This window comes from Vipera ursinii, assembly GCF_947247035.1.
Source record: "Vipera ursinii genome assembly, chromosome: Z".
Classification (NCBI taxonomy): Eukaryota; Metazoa; Chordata; class Lepidosauria; order Squamata; family Viperidae; genus Vipera; species Vipera ursinii.
The window spans coordinates 59,608,596-59,624,987 of record NC_139517.1 but is presented as its reverse complement, the minus strand read 5'-3'; positions in this window follow the sequence as shown (position 1 = coordinate 59,624,987).

Sequence of the window (16,392 nt, the reverse complement as noted above, 5' to 3'; positions counted from 1 at the left end):
GAACATGAATACGTGTTTGTTTTTCGAATTTGAGCTCTTTCTGCAATGGGCACTTTTCATGCTCTAAGCAGTTTTTCCTAACAAATGCAAGATATAGCATGGGCTCTCTCCGCAAAGAAACATCATATCTGCAAAACTCATGGTTCTTTGGTGTTCAGTGAGCCGGGGGAACATGAATACGTGTTTGTTTTTCGAATTTGAGCTCTTTCTGCAATGGGCACTTTTCATACTATAAGCAGTTTTTCCTAACAAATGCAAGATATAGCATGGGCTATCTCTGCAAGGAAACTTCAGATCTGCAAAAGTCATGGTTTTTTTGTCTTCGGGGAGGCAGGGGAACAGGAATATGTGTTTGTTTTTCGAATTTGAGCTCTTTCTGCAATGGGCACTTTTCATGCTCTAAGCAGTTTTTCCTAACAAATGCAAGATATAGCATGGGCTATCTCCGCAAGGAAACTTCAGATGTGCAAAAGTCATGGCTTTTTCATCTTCGGGGAGGCAGGGGAACAAGAATATGTGTTTGTTTTGCGAATTTGAGCTCTATCTGCATTGGGCACTTTTCATGCTATAAGCAGTTTTTCCTAACAAATGCAAGATATAACATGGGCTATCTCCGCAAGGAAACCTCAGATGTGCAAAAGTTATGGTTTTTTCATCTTCGGGGAGGCAGGGGAACAGGAATATGTGTTTGTTTTTCGAATTTGAGCTCTTTCTGCAATGGGCACTTTTCATACTATAAGCAGTTTTTCCTAACAAATGCAAGATATAGCATGGGCAATCTGCAAGGAAACATCAGATCTGCAAAAGTCATGGTTTTTTTGTCTTCGGGGAGGCAGGGGAACAGGAATATGTGTTTGTTTTGCGAATTTGAGCTCTATCTGCAATGGGCACTTTTCATGCTATAAGCAGTTTTTCCTAACAAATGCGGGATATAGCATGGGCTATCTCCGCAAGGAAACTTCAAATCTGCAAAAGTCATGGTTTTTTCATCTTCGGGGAGGCAGGGGAACAGGAATATGTGTTTGTTTTGCGAATTTGAGCTCTATCTGCATTGGGCACTTTTCATGCTATAAGCAGTTTTTCCTAACAAATGCAAGATATAACATGGGCTATCTCTGCAAGGAAACTTCAGATCTGCAAAAGTCATGGTTTTTTTGTCTTCGGGGAGGCAGGGGAACAGGAATATGTGTTTGTTTTTCGAATTTGAGCTCTTTCTGCAATGGGCACTTTTCATGCTCTAAGCAGTTTTTCCTAACAAATGCGGGATATAGCATGGGCTCTCTCCGCAAGGAAACATCAGATCTGCAAAACTCATGGTTTTTTGGTGTTCAGTGAGCCGGGGGAACATGAATACGTGTTTGTTTTTCGAATTTGAGCTCTTTCTGCAATGGGCACTTTTCATGCTCTAAGCAGTTTTTCCTAACAAATGCAAGATATAGCATGGGCTATCTCCGCAAGGAAACTTCACATCTGCAAAAGTCATGGTTTTTTGGTCGTTGGGGAGGCAGGGGAACAGGAATATGTGTTTGTTTTTCGAATTTGAGCTCTTTCTGCAATGGGCACTTTTCATACTATAAGCAGTTTTTCCTAACAAATGCGGGATATAGCATGGGCTATCTCCGCAAGGAAACTTCAGATCTGCAAAAGTCATGGTTTTTTCATCTTCGGGGAGGAAGGGGAACAGGAATATGTGTTTGTTTTGCGAATTTGAGCTCTATCTGCATTGGGCACTTTTCATGCTACCAGCAGTTTTTCCTAACAAATGCAATATATAACATGGGCTATCTCCGGAAGGAGACATCAGATCTGCAAAACTCATGGTTTTTTGGTGTTCAGTCAGCCGGGGGAACATGAATACGTGTTTGTTTTTCGAATTTGAGCTCTTTCTGCTATGGGCACTTTTCATGCTCTAAGCAGTTTTTCCTAACAAATGCAAGATATAGCATGGGATATCTCCGCAAGGAAACTTCAGATCTGCAAAAGTCATGGTTTTTTGGTGTTCAGTCAGCCGGGGGAACATGAATACGTGTTTGTTTTTCGAATTTGAGCTCTTTCTGCAATGGGCACTTTTCATGCTCTAAGCAGTTTTTCCTAACAAATGCAAGATATAGCATGGGCTATCTCCGCAAGGAAACTTCAGATGTGCAAAAGTCATGGTTTTTTCATCTTCGGGGAGGCAGGGGAACAGGAATATGTGTTTGTTTTTCGAATTTGAGCTCTTTCTGCAATGGGCACTTTTCATACTATAAGCAGTTTTTCCTAACAAATGCAAGATATAGCATGGGCAATCTCTGCAAGGAAACATCAGATCTGCAAAAGTCATGGTTTTTTTGTCTTCGGGGAGGCAGGGGAACAGGAATATGTGTTTGTTTTGCGAATTTGAGCTCTTTCTGCAATGGGCACTTTTCATGCTCTAAGCAGTTTTTCCTAACAAATGCAAGATATAGCATGGGCAATCTCCGCAAGGAAACTTCAGATCTGCAAAAGTCATTTTTTTTTTGTGTTCGGGGAGGCAGGGGAACATGAATACGTTTTTGTTTTTCGAATTTGAGCTCTTTCTGCAATGGGCACTTTTCATGCTCTAAGCAGTTTTTCCTAACAAATGCAAGATATAGCATGGGCTCTCTCCGCAAGGAAACATCATATCTGCAAAACTCATGGTTCTTTGGTGTTCAGTGAGCCGGGGGAACATGAATACGTGTTTGTTTTTCGAATTTGAGCTCTTTCTGCAATGGGCACTTTTCATACTATAAGCAGTTTTTCCTAACAAATGCAAGATATAGCATGGGCTATCTCTGCAAGGAAACTTCAGATCTGCAAAAGTCATGGTTTTTTTGTCTTCGGGGAGGCAGGGGAACAGGAATATGTGTTTGTTTTTCGAATTTGAGCTCTATCTGCAATGGGCACTTTTCATGCTATAAGCAGTTTTTCCTAACAAATGCAAGATATAACATGGGCTCTCTCCGCAAGGAAACATCAGATCTTCAAAACTCATGGTTTTTTGGTGTTCAGTGAGCCGGGGGAACATGAATACGTGTTTGTTTTTCGAATTTGAGCTCTTTCTGCAATGGGCACTTTTCATGCTCTAAGCAGTTTTTCCTAACAAATGCAAGATATAGCATGGGCTATCTCCGCAAGGAAACTTCACATCTGCAAAAGTCATGGTTTTTTGGTCTTTGGGGAGGCAGGGGAACAGTATTATGTGTTTGTTTTTCGAATTTGAGCTCTTTCTGCAATGGGCACTTTTCATACTTTAAGCAGTTTTTCCTAACAAATGCGGGATATAGCATGGGCTATCTCCGCAAGGAAACTTCAGATCTGCAAAAGTCATGGTTTTTTCATCTTCGGGGAGGAAGGGGAACAGGAATATGTGTTTGTTTTGCGAATTTGAGCTCTATCTGCATTGGGCACTTTTCATGCTATCAGCAGTTTTTCCTAACAAATGCAAGATATAACATGGGCTATCTCCGGAAGGAGACATCAGATCTGCAAAACTCATGGTTTTTTGGTGTTCAGTCAGCCGGGGGAACATGAATACGTGTTTGTTTTTCGAATTTGAGCTCTTTCTGCTATGGGCACTTTTCATGCTCTAAGCAGTTTTTCCTAACAAATGCAAGATATAGCATGGGATATCTCCGCAAGGAAACTTCAGATCTGCAAAAGTCATGGTTTTTTGGTGTTCAGTCAGCCGGGGGAACATGAATACGTGTTTGTTTTTCGAATTTGAGCTCTTTCTGCAATGGGCACTTTTCATGCTCTAAGCAGTTTTTCCTAACAAATGCAAGATATAGCATGGGCTATCTCCGCAAGGAAACTTCAGATGTGCAAAAGTCATGGTTTTTTCATCTTCGGGGAGGCAGGGGAACAGGAATATGTGTTTGTTTTTCGAATTTGAGCTCTTTCTGCAATGGGCACTTTTCATACTATAAGCAGTTTTTCCTAACAAATGCAAGATATAGCATGGGCAATCTCTGCAAGGAAACATCAGATCTGCAAAAGTCATGGTTTTTTTGTCTTCGGGGAGGCAGGGGAACAGGAATATGTGTTTGTTTTGCGAATTTGAGCTCTTTCTGCAATAGGCACTTTTCTTGCTCTAAGCAGTTTTTCCTAACAAATGCAAGATATAGCATGGGCAATCTCCGCAAGGAAACTTCAGATCTGCAAAAGTCATTTTTTTTTTGTGTTCGGGGAGGCAGGGGAACATGAATACGTGTTTGTTTTTCGAATTTGAGCTCTTTCTGCAATGGGCACTTTTCATGCTCTAAGCAGTTTTTCCTAACAAATGCAAGATATAGCATGGGCTCTCTCCGCAAAGAAACATCATATCTGCAAAACTCATGGTTCTTTGGTGTTCAGTGAGCCGGGGGAACATGAATACGTGTTTGTTTTTCGAATTTGAGCTCTTTCTGCAATGGGCACTTTTCATACTATAAGCAGTTTTTCCTAACAAATGCAAGATATAGCATGGGCTATCTCTGCAAGGAAACTTCAGATCTGCAAAAGTCATGGTTTTTTTGTCTTCGGGGAGGCAGGGGAACAGGAATATGTGTTTGTTTTTCGAATTTGAGCTCTTTCTGCAATGGGCACTTTTCATGCTCTAAGCAGTTTTTCCTAACAAATGCAAGATATAGCATGGGCTATCTCCGCAAGGAAACTTCAGATGTGCAAAAGTCATGGCTTTTTCATCTTCGGGGAGGCAGGGGAACAAGAATATGTGTTTGTTTTGCGAATTTGAGCTCTATCTGCATTGGGCACTTTTCATGCTATAAGCAGTTTTTCCTAACAAATGCAAGATATAACATGGGCTATCTCCGCAAGGAAACCTCAGATGTGCAAAAGTTATGGTTTTTTCATCTTCGGGGAGGCAGGGGAACAGGAATATGTGTTTGTTTTTCGAATTTGAGCTCTTTCTGCAATGGGCACTTTTCATACTATAAGCAGTTTTTCCTAACAAATGCAAGATATAGCATGGGCAATCTGCAAGGAAACATCAGATCTGCAAAAGTCATGGTTTTTTTGTCTTCGGGGAGGCAGGGGAACAGGAATATGTGTTTGTTTTGCGAATTTGAGCTCTATCTGCAATGGGCACTTTTCATGCTATAAGCAGTTTTTCCTAACAAATGCGGGATATAGCATGGGCTATCTCCGCAAGGAAACTTCAAATCTGCAAAAGTCATGGTTTTTTCATCTTCGGGGAGGCAGGGGAACAGGAATATGTGTTTGTTTTGCGAATTTGAGCTCTATCTGCATTGGGCACTTTTCATGCTATAAGCAGTTTTTCCTAACAAATGCAAGATATAACATGGGCTATCTCTGCAAGGAAACTTCAGATCTGCAAAAGTCATGGTTTTTTTGTCTTCGGGGAGGCAGGGGAACAGGAATATGTGTTTGTTTTTCGAATTTGAGCTCTTTCTGCAATGGGCACTTTTCATGCTCTAAGCAGTTTTTCCTAACAAATGCGGGATATAGCATGGGCTCTCTCCGCAAGGAAACATCAGATCTGCAAAACTCATGGTTTTTTGGTGTTCAGTGAGCCGGGGGAACATGAATACGTGTTTGTTTTTCGAATTTGAGCTCTTTCTGCAATGGGCACTTTTCATGCTCTAAGCAGTTTTTCCTAACAAATGCAAGATATAGCATGGGCTATCTCCGCAAGGAAACTTCACATCTGCAAAAGTCATGGTTTTTTGGTCTTTGGGGAGGCAGGGGAACAGGAATATGTGTTTGTTTTTCGAATTTGAGCTCTTTCTGCAATGGGCACTTTTCATACTATAAGCAGTTTTTCCTAACAAATGCGGGATATAGCATGGGCTATCTCCGCAAGGAAACTTCAGATCTGCAAAAGTCATGGTTTTTTCATCTTCGGGGAGGAAGGGGAACAGGAATATGTGTTTGTTTTGCGAATTTGAGCTCTATCTGCATTGGGCACTTTTCATGCTACCAGCAGTTTTTCCTAACAAATGCAATATATAACATGGGCTATCTCCGGAAGGAGACATCAGATCTGCAAAACTCATGGTTTTTTGGTGTTCAGTCAGCCGGGGGAACATGAATACGTGTTTGTTTTTCGAATTTGAGCTCTTTCTGCTATGGGCACTTTTCATGCTCTAAGCAGTTTTTCCTAACAAATGCAAGATATAGCATGGGATATCTCCGCAAGGAAACTTCAGATCTGCAAAAGTCATGGTTTTTTGGTGTTCAGTCAGCCGGGGGAACATGAATACGTGTTTGTTTTTCGAATTTGAGCTCTTTCTGCAATGGGCACTTTTCATGCTCTAAGCAGTTTTTCCTAACAAATGCAAGATATAGCATGGGCTATCTCCGCAAGGAAACTTCAGATGTGCAAAAGTCATGGTTTTTTCATCTTCGGGGAGGCAGGGGAACAGGAATATGTGTTTGTTTTTCGAATTTGAGCTCTTTCTGCAATGGGCACTTTTCATACTATAAGCAGTTTTTCCTAACAAATGCAAGATATAGCATGGGCAATCTCTGCAAGGAAACATCAGATCTGCAAAAGTCATGGTTTTTTTGTCTTCGGGGAGGCAGGGGAACAGGAATATGTGTTTGTTTTGCGAATTTGAGCTCTTTCTGCAATGGGCACTTTTCATGCTCTAAGCAGTTTTTCCTAACAAATGCAAGATATAGCATGGGCAATCTCCGCAAGGAAACTTCAGATCTGCAAAAGTCATTTTTTTTTTGTGTTCGGGGAGGCAGGGGAACATGAATACGTGTTTGTTTTTCGAATTTGAGCTCTTTCTGCAATGGGCACTTTTCATGCTCTAAGCAGTTTTTCCTAACAAATGCAAGATATAGCATGGGCTCTCTCCGCAAGGAAACATCATATCTGCAAAACTCATGGTTCTTTGGTGTTCAGTGAGCCGGGGGAACATGAATACGTGTTTGTTTTTCGAATTTGAGCTCTTTCTGCAATGGGCACTTTTCATACTATAAGCAGTTTTTCCTAACAAATGCAAGATATAGCATGGGCTATCTCTGCAAGGAAACTTCAGATCTGCAAAAGTCATGGTTTTTTTGTCTTCGGGGAGGCAGGGGAACAGGAATATGTGTTTGTTTTTCGAATTTGAGCTCTATCTGCAATGGGCACTTTTCATGCTATAAGCAGTTTTTCCTAACAAATGCAAGATATAACATGGGCTCTCTCCGCAAGGAAACATCAGATCTGCAAAACTCATGGTTTTTTGGTGTTCAGTGAGCCGGGGGAACATGAATACGTGTTTGTTTTTCGAATTTGAGCTCTTTCTGCAATGGGCACTTTTCATGCTCTAAGCAGTTTTTCCTAACAAATGCAAGATATAGCATGGGCTATCTCCGCAAGGAAACTTCACATCTGCAAAAGTCATGGTTTTTTGGTCTTTGGGGAGGCAGGGGAACAGGAATATGTGTTTGTTTTTCGAATTTGAGCTCTTTCTGCAATGGGCACTTTTCATACTTTAAGCAGTTTTTCCTAACAAATGCGGGATATAGCATGGGCTATCTCCGCAAGGAAACTTCAGATCTGCAAAAGTCATGGTTTTTTCATCTTCGGGGAGGAAGGGGAACAGGAATATGTGTTTGTTTTGCGAATTTGAGCTCTATCTGCATTGGGCACTTTTCATGCTATCAGCAGTTTTTCCTAACAAATGCAAGATATAACATGGGCTATCTCCGGAAGGAGACATCAGATCTGCAAAACTCATGGTTTTTTGGTGTTCAGTCAGCCGGGGGAACATGAATACGTGTTTGTTTTTCGAATTTGAGCTCTTTCTGCTATGGGCACTTTTCATGCTCTAAGCAGTTTTTCCTAACAAATGCAAGATATAGCATGGGATATCTCCGCAAGGAAACTTCAGATCTGCAAAAGTCATGGTTTTTTGGTGTTCAGTCAGCCGGGGGAACATGAATACGTGTTTGTTTTTCGAATTTGAGCTCTTTCTGCAATGGGCACTTTTCATGCTCTAAGCAGTTTTTCCTAACAAATGCAAGATATAGCATGGGCTATCTCCGCAAGGAAACTTCAGATGTGCAAAAGTCATGGTTTTTTCATCTTCGGGGAGGCAGGGGAACAGGAATATGTGTTTGTTTTTCGAATTTGAGCTCTTTCTGCAATGGGCACTTTTCATACTATAAGCAGTTTTTCCTAACAAATGCAAGATATAGCATGGGCAATCTCTGCAAGGAAACATCAGATCTGCAAAAGTCATGGTTTTTTTGTCTTCGGGGAGGCAGGGGAACAGGAATATGTGTTTGTTTTGCGAATTTGAGCTCTTTCTGCAATAGGCACTTTTCTTGCTCTAAGCAGTTTTTCCTAACAAATGCAAGATATAGCATGGGCAATCTCCGCAAGGAAACTTCAGATCTGCAAAAGTCATTTTTTTTTTGTGTTCGGGGAGGCAGGGGAACATGAATACGTGTTTGTTTTTCGAATTTGAGCTCTTTCTGCAATGGGCACTTTTCATGCTCTAAGCAGTTTTTCCTAACAAATGCAAGATATAGCATGGGCTCTCTCCGCAAAGAAACATCATATCTGCAAAACTCATGGTTCTTTGGTGTTCAGTGAGCCGGGGGAACATGAATACGTGTTTGTTTTTCGAATTTGAGCTCTTTCTGCAATGGGCACTTTTCATACTATAAGCAGTTTTTCCTAACAAATGCAAGATATAGCATGGGCTATCTCTGCAAGGAAACTTCAGATCTGCAAAAGTCATGGTTTTTTTGTCTTCGGGGAGGCAGGGGAACAGGAATATGTGTTTGTTTTTCGAATTTGAGCTCTTTCTGCAATGGGCACTTTTCATGCTCTAAGCAGTTTTTCCTAACAAATGCAAGATATAGCATGGGCTATCTCCGCAAGGAAACTTCAGATGTGCAAAAGTCATGGCTTTTTCATCTTCGGGGAGGCAGGGGAACAAGAATATGTGTTTGTTTTGCGAATTTGAGCTCTATCTGCATTGGGCACTTTTCATGCTATAAGCAGTTTTTCCTAACAAATGCAAGATATAACATGGGCTATCTCCGCAAGGAAACCTCAGATGTGCAAAAGTTATGGTTTTTTCATCTTCGGGGAGGCAGGGGAACAGGAATATGTGTTTGTTTTTCGAATTTGAGCTCTTTCTGCAATGGGCACTTTTCATACTATAAGCAGTTTTTCCTAACAAATGCAAGATATAGCATGGGCAATCTGCAAGGAAACATCAGATCTGCAAAAGTCATGGTTTTTTTGTCTTCGGGGAGGCAGGGGAACAGGAATATGTGTTTGTTTTGCGAATTTGAGCTCTATCTGCAATGGGCACTTTTCATGCTATAAGCAGTTTTTCCTAACAAATGCGGGATATAGCATGGGCTATCTCCGCAAGGAAACTTCAGATCTGCAAAAGTCATGGTTTTTTTGTCTTCGGGGAGGCAGGGGAACAGGAATATGTGTTTGTTTTTCGAATTTGAGCTCTATCTGCAATGGGCACTTTTCATGCTATAAGCAGTTTTTCCTAACAAATGCAAGATATAACATGGGCTCTCTCCGCAAGGAAACATCAGATCTGCAAAACTCATGGTTTTTTGGTGTTCAGTGAGCCGGGGGAACATGAATACGTGTTTGTTTTTCGAATTTGAGCTCTTTCTGCAATGGGCACTTTTCATGCTCTAAGCAGTTTTTCCTAACAAATGCAAGATATAGCATGGGCTATCTCCGCAAGGAAACTTCACATCTGCAAAAGTCATGGTTTTTTGGTCTTTGGGGAGGCAGGGGAACAGGAATATGTGTTTGTTTTTCGAATTTGAGCTCTTTCTGCAATGGGCACTTTTCATACTTTAAGCAGTTTTTCCTAACAAATGCGGGATATAGCATGGGCTATCTCCGCAAGGAAACTTCAGATCTGCAAAAGTCATGGTTTTTTCATCTTCGGGGAGGAAGGGGAACAGGAATATGTGTTTGTTTTGCGAATTTGAGCTCTATCTGCATTGGGCAATTTTCATGCTATCAGCAGTTTTTCCTAACAAATGCAAGATATAACATGGGCTATCTCCGGAAGGAGACATCAGATCTGCAAAACTCATGGTTTTTTGGTGTTCAGTCAGCCGGGGGAACATGAATACGTGTTTGTTTTTCGAATTTGAGCTCTTTCTGCAATGGGCACTTTTCATGCTCTAAGCAGTTTTTCCTAACAAATGCAAGATATAGCATGGGCTATCTCCGCAAGGAAACTTCACATCTGCAAAAGTCATGGTTTTTTGGTCTTTGGGGAGGCAGGGGAACAGGAATATGTGTTTGTTTTTCGAATTTGAGCTCTTTCTGCAATGGGCACTTTTCATACTTTAAGCAGTTTTTCCTAACAAATGCGGGATATAGCATGGGCTATCTCCGCAAGGAAACTTCAGATCTGCAAAAGTCATGGTTTTTTCATCTTCGGGGAGGAAGGGGAACAGGAATATGTGTTTGTTTTGCGAATTTGAGCTCTATCTGCATTGGGCACTTTTCATGCTATCAGCAGTTTTTCCTAACAAATGCAAGATATAACATGGGCTATCTCCGGAAGGAGACATCAGATCTGCAAAACTCATGGTTTTTTGGTGTTCAGTCAGCCGGGGGAACATGAATACGTGTTTGTTTTTCGAATTTGAGCTCTTTCTGCTATGGGCACTTTTCATGCTCTAAGCAGTTTTTCCTAACAAATGCAAGATATAGCATGGGATATCTCCGCAAGGAAACTTCAGATCTGCAAAAGTCATGGTTTTTTGGTGTTCAGTCAGCCGGGGGAACATGAATACGTGTTTGTTTTTCGAATTTGAGCTCTTTCTGCAATGGGCACTTTTCATGCTCTAAGCAGTTTTTCCTAACAAATGCAAGATATAGCATGGGCTATCTCCGCAAGGAAACTTCAGATGTGCAAAAGTCATGGTTTTTTCATCTTCGGGGAGGCAGGGGAACAGGAATATGTGTTTGTTTTTCGAATTTGAGCTCTTTCTGCAATGGGCACTTTTCATACTATAAGCAGTTTTTCCTAACAAATGCAAGATATAGCATGGGCAATCTCTGCAAGGAAACATCAGATCTGCAAAAGTCATGGTTTTTTTGTCTTCGGGGAGGCAGGGGAACAGGAATATGTGTTTGTTTTGCGAATTTGAGCTCTTTCTGCAATAGGCACTTTTCTTGCTCTAAGCAGTTTTTCCTAACAAATGCAAGATATAGCATGGGCAATCTCCGCAAGGAAACTTCAGATCTGCAAAAGTCATTTTTTTTTTGTGTTCGGGGAGGCAGGGGAACATGAATACGTGTTTGTTTTTCGAATTTGAGCTCTTTCTGCAATGGGCACTTTTCATGCTCTAAGCAGTTTTTCCTAACAAATGCAAGATATAGCATGGGCTCTCTCCGCAAAGAAACATCATATCTGCAAAACTCATGGTTCTTTGGTGTTCAGTGAGCCGGGGGAACATGAATACGTGTTTGTTTTTCGAATTTGAGCTCTTTCTGCAATGGGCACTTTTCATACTATAAGCAGTTTTTCCTAACAAATGCAAGATATAGCATGGGCTATCTCTGCAAGGAAACTTCAGATCTGCAAAAGTCATGGTTTTTTTGTCTTCGGGGAGGCAGGGGAACAGGAATATGTGTTTGTTTTTCGAATTTGAGCTCTTTCTGCAATGGGCACTTTTCATGCTCTAAGCAGTTTTTCCTAACAAATGCAAGATATAGCATGGGCTATCTCCGCAAGGAAACTTCAGATGTGCAAAAGTCATGGCTTTTTCATCTTCGGGGAGGCAGGGGAACAAGAATATGTGTTTGTTTTGCGAATTTGAGCTCTATCTGCATTGGGCACTTTTCATGCTATAAGCAGTTTTTCCTAACAAATGCAAGATATAACATGGGCTATCTCCGCAAGGAAACCTCAGATGTGCAAAAGTTATGGTTTTTTCATCTTCGGGGAGGCAGGGGAACAGGAATATGTGTTTGTTTTTCGAATTTGAGCTCTTTCTGCAATGGGCACTTTTCATACTATAAGCAGTTTTTCCTAACAAATGCAAGATATAGCATGGGCAATCTGCAAGGAAACATCAGATCTGCAAAAGTCATGGTTTTTTTGTCTTCGGGGAGGCAGGGGAACAGGAATATGTGTTTGTTTTGCGAATTTGAGCTCTATCTGCAATGGGCACTTTTCATGCTATAAGCAGTTTTTCCTAACAAATGCGGGATATAGCATGGGCTATCTCCGCAAGGAAACTTCAAATCTGCAAAAGTCATGGTTTTTTCATCTTCGGGGAGGCAGGGGAACAGGAATATGTGTTTGTTTTGCGAATTTGAGCTCTATCTGCATTGGGCACTTTTCATGCTATAAGCAGTTTTTCCTAACAAATGCAAGATATAACATGGGCTATCTCTGCAAGGAAACTTCAGATCTGCAAAAGTCATGGTTTTTTTGTCTTCGGGGAGGCAGGGGAACAGGAATATGTGTTTGTTTTTCGAATTTGAGCTCTTTCTGCAATGGGCACTTTTCATGCTCTAAGCAGTTTTTCCTAACAAATGCAAGATATAGCATGGGCTATCTCCGCAAGGAAACTTCAGATGTGCAAAAGTCATGGCTTTTTCATCTTCGGGGAGGCAGGGGAACAAGAATATGTGTTTGTTTTGCGAATTTGAGCTCTATCTGCATTGGGCACTTTTCATGCTCTAAGCAGTTTTTCCTAACAAATGCAAGATATAACATGGGCTATCTCCGCAAGGAAACTTCACATCTGCAAAAGTCATGGTTTTTTGGTCTTTGGGGAGGCAGGGGAACAGGAATATGTGTTTGTTTTTCGTATTTGAGCTCTTTCTGCAATGGGCACTTTTCATACTATAAGCAGTTTTTCCTAACAAATGCGGGATATAGCATGGGCTATCTCCGCAAGGAAACTTCAGTTCTGCAAAAGTCATGGTTTTTTCATCTTCGGGGTTGCAGGGGAACAGGAATATGTGTTTGTTTTTCGAATTTGAGCTCTATCTGCATTGGGCACTTTTCATGCTATAAGCCGTTTTTCCTAACAAATGCAAGATATAACATGGGCTATCTCCGCAAGGAGACATCAGATCTGCAAAACTCATGGTTTTTTGGTGTTCAGTCAGCCGGGGGAACATGAATACGTGTTTGTTTTTCGAATTTGAGCTCTTTCTGCAATGGGCACTTTTCATGCTCTAAGCAGTTTTTCCTAACAAATGCAAGATATAGCATGGGATATCTCCGCAAGGAAACTTCAGATCTGCAAAAGTCATGGTTTTTTGGTGTTCAGTCAGCCGGGGGAACATGAATACGTGTTTGTTTTTCGAATTTGAGCTCTTTCTGCAATGGGCACTTTTCATGCTCTAAGCAGTTTTTCCTAACAAATGCAAGATATAGCATGGGCTATCTCCGCAAGGAAACTTCAGATGTGCAAAAGTCATGGTTTTTTCATCTTCGGGGAGGCAGGGGAACAGGAATATGTGTTTGTTTTTCGAATTTGAGCTCTTTCTGCAATGGGCACTTTTCATACTATAAGCAGTTTTTCCTAACAAATGCAAGATATAGCATGGGCAATCTCTGCAAGGAAACATCAGATCTGCAAAAGTCATGGTTTTTTTGTCTTCGGGGAGGCAGGGGAACAGGAATATGTGTTTGTTTTGCGAATTTGAGCTCTTTCTGCAATGGGCACTTTTCATGCTCTAAGCAGTTTTTCCTAACAAATGCAAGATATAGCATGGGCAATCTCCGCAAGGAAACTTCAGATCTGCAAAAGTCATTTTTTTTTTGTGTTCGGGGAGGCAGGGGAACATGAATACGTGTTTGTTTTTCGAATTTGAGCTCTTTCTGCAATGGGCACTTTTCATGCTCTAAGCAGTTTTTCCTAACAAATGCAAGATATAGCATGGGCTCTCTCCGCAAGGAAACATCATATCTGCAAAACTCATGGTTCTTTGGTGTTCAGTGAGCCGGGGGAACATGAATACGTGTTTGTTTTTCGAATTTGAGCTCTTTCTGCAATGGGCACTTTTCATACTATAAGCAGTTTTTCCTAACAAATGCAAGATATAGCATGGGCTATCTCTGCAAGGAAACTTCAGATCTGCAAAAGTCATGGTTTTTTTGTCTTCGGGGAGGCAGGGGAACAGGAATATGTGTTTGTTTTTCGAATTTGAGCTCTATCTGCAATGGGCACTTTTCATGCTATAAGCAGTTTTTCCTAACAAATGCAAGATATAACATGGGCTCTCTCCGCAAGGAAACATCAGATCTGCAAAACTCATGGTTTTTTGGTGTTCAGTGAGCCGGGGGAACATGAATACGTGTTTGTTTTTCGAATTTGAGCTCTTTCTGCAATGGGCACTTTTCATGCTCTAAGCAGTTTTTCCTAACAAATGCAAGATATAGCATGGGCTATCTCCGCAAGGAAACTTCACATCTGCAAAAGTCATGGTTTTTTGGTCTTTGGGGAGGCAGGGGAACAGGAATATGTGTTTGTTTTTCGAATTTGAGCTCTTTCTGCAATGGGCACTTTTCATACTTTAAGCAGTTTTTCCTAACAAATGCGGGATATAGCATGGGCTATCTCCGCAAGGAAACTTCAGATCTGCAAAAGTCATGGTTTTTTCATCTTCGGGGAGGAAGGGGAACAGGAATATGTGTTTGTTTTGCGAATTTGAGCTCTATCTGCATTGGGCACTTTTCATGCTATCAGCAGTTTTTCCTAACAAATGCAAGATATAACATGGGCTATCTCCGGAAGGAGACATCAGATCTGCAAAACTCATGGTTTTTTGGTGTTCAGTCAGCCGGGGGAACATGAATACGTGTTTGTTTTTCGAATTTGAGCTCTTTCTGCTATGGGCACTTTTCATGCTCTAAGCAGTTTTTCCTAACAAATGCAAGATATAGCATGGGATATCTCCGCAAGGAAACTTCAGATCTGCAAAAGTCATGGTTTTTTGGTGTTCAGTCAGCCGGGGGAACATGAATACGTGTTTGTTTTTCGAATTTGAGCTCTTTCTGCAATGGGCACTTTTCATGCTCTAAGCAGTTTTTCCTAACAAATGCAAGATATAGCATGGGCTATCTCCGCAAGGAAACTTCAGATGTGCAAAAGTCATGGTTTTTTCATCTTCGGGGAGGCAGGGGAACAGGAATATGTGTTTGTTTTTCGAATTTGAGCTCTTTCTGCAATGGGCACTTTTCATACTATAAGCAGTTTTTCCTAACAAATGCAAGATATAGCATGGGCAATCTCTGCAAGGAAACATCAGATCTGCAAAAGTCATGGTTTTTTTGTCTTCGGGGAGGCAGGGGAACAGGAATATGTGTTTGTTTTGCGAATTTGAGCTCTTTCTGCAATAGGCACTTTTCTTGCTCTAAGCAGTTTTTCCTAACAAATGCAAGATATAGCATGGGCAATCTCCGCAAGGAAACTTCAGATCTGCAAAAGTCATTTTTTTTTTGTGTTCGGGGAGGCAGGGGAACATGAATACGTGTTTGTTTTTCGAATTTGAGCTCTTTCTGCAATGGGCACTTTTCATGCTCTAAGCAGTTTTTCCTAACAAATGCAAGATATAGCATGGGCTCTCTCCGCAAAGAAACATCATATCTGCAAAACTCATGGTTCTTTGGTGTTCAGTGAGCCGGGGGAACATGAATACGTGTTTGTTTTTCGAATTTGAGCTCTTTCTGCAATGGGCACTTTTCATACTATAAGCAGTTTTTCCTAACAAATGCAAGATATAGCATGGGCTATCTCTGCAAGGAAACTTCAGATCTGCAAAAGTCATGGTTTTTTTGTCTTCGGGGAGGCAGGGGAACAGGAATATGTGTTTGTTTTTCGAATTTGAGCTCTTTCTGCAATGGGCACTTTTCATGCTCTAAGCAGTTTTTCCTAACAAATGCAAGATATAGCATGGGCTATCTCCGCAAGGAAACTTCAGATGTGCAAAAGTCATGGCTTTTTCATCTTCGGGGAGGCAGGGGAACAAGAATATGTGTTTGTTTTGCGAATTTGAGCTCTATCTGCATTGGGCACTTTTCATGCTATAAGCAGTTTTTCCTAACAAATGCAAGATATAACATGGGCTATCTCCGCAAGGAAACCTCAGATGTGCAAAAGTTATGGTTTTTTCATCTTCGGGGAGGCAGGGGAACAGGAATATGTGTTTGTTTTTCGAATTTGAGCTCTTTCTGCAATGGGCACTTTTCATACTATAAGCAGTTTTTCCTAACAAATGCAAGATATAGCATGGGCAATCTGCAAGGAAACATCAGATCTGCAAAAGTCATGGTTTTTTTGTCTTCGGGGAGGCAGGGGAACAGGAATATGTGTTTGTTTTGCGAATTTGAGCTCTATCTGCAATGGGCACTTTTCATGCTATAAGCAGTTTTTCCTAACAAATGCGGGATATAGCATGGGCTA